The sequence below is a fragment of the Penaeus monodon genome, chromosome 23, assembly GCF_015228065.2.
Source record: "Penaeus monodon isolate SGIC_2016 chromosome 23, NSTDA_Pmon_1, whole genome shotgun sequence".
NCBI classification, from domain to species: Eukaryota; Metazoa; Arthropoda; class Malacostraca; order Decapoda; family Penaeidae; genus Penaeus; species Penaeus monodon.
In genome coordinates, this window is record NC_051408.1 from 18,584,762 (window position 1) to 18,585,386 (window position 625).

The following is a 625-nucleotide window of genomic DNA, read 5'->3' on the forward strand; positions in this document are numbered from 1 at the left end:
CGTTTGGCGAACTGCACGGCCGCCAAAAACGCCTGTGCACATTGGGTTAGGGAACAGACTAAGATGAACTCCTACCCTACATTATATGAGTGCGTTGTATCACATAATAAATAAAATACAGAAGGGAAGAATAGGTAAAAACATAAGTATTCCTGTATATGGGTTTCTGCGTTGTATTATTTTGCAATTGGTTCAGCATGAATCCTTCACAATATGAGGAAAGATCAAGATCCAAAATTCAAACTATAGTAAAATCAAAAAATCTAATGTCTACAATCCAGTCATATTTTCTTGAGAAATAGTATGCATTCATGGTGGCAATAATCTTTATTAGAATTGCATTTTGATTTCTTGAACTCATGAAAAGGAGTTTTATGCTAGGTGAACAAGTTCCATTTGTAATTGATTAATGTTTATTTTTTTATTTTTTCTTGTTACAATAATGGTGACAATGATTTTGAGATAAGTTATTGTGTAAGATTATGGAGTTAAGTTTGCAGTCCCAAAAGTGTATATAGTATGAAGTTTGTAAGGTATAGACTAAGTCAAAGAAGGGTAAACTTTAATATCAAATATAAAAATTTTTTGCTGTCAACTCATTGAATCTGGGTGCCTCGCAGCGAAG

At 32.6% G+C, this 625-nt stretch overlaps 1 protein-coding gene across 1 annotated transcript in view; it reads left to right on the forward strand.

Moving 5' to 3' along the window:
* The window catches only part of LOC119588163 (2-oxoglutarate dehydrogenase, mitochondrial-like), a gene marked incomplete at its 5' end in the record, with an annotated part of 33,733 nt that overhangs the window by 25,306 nt on the left and 7,802 nt on the right, over window positions 1-625 (forward strand).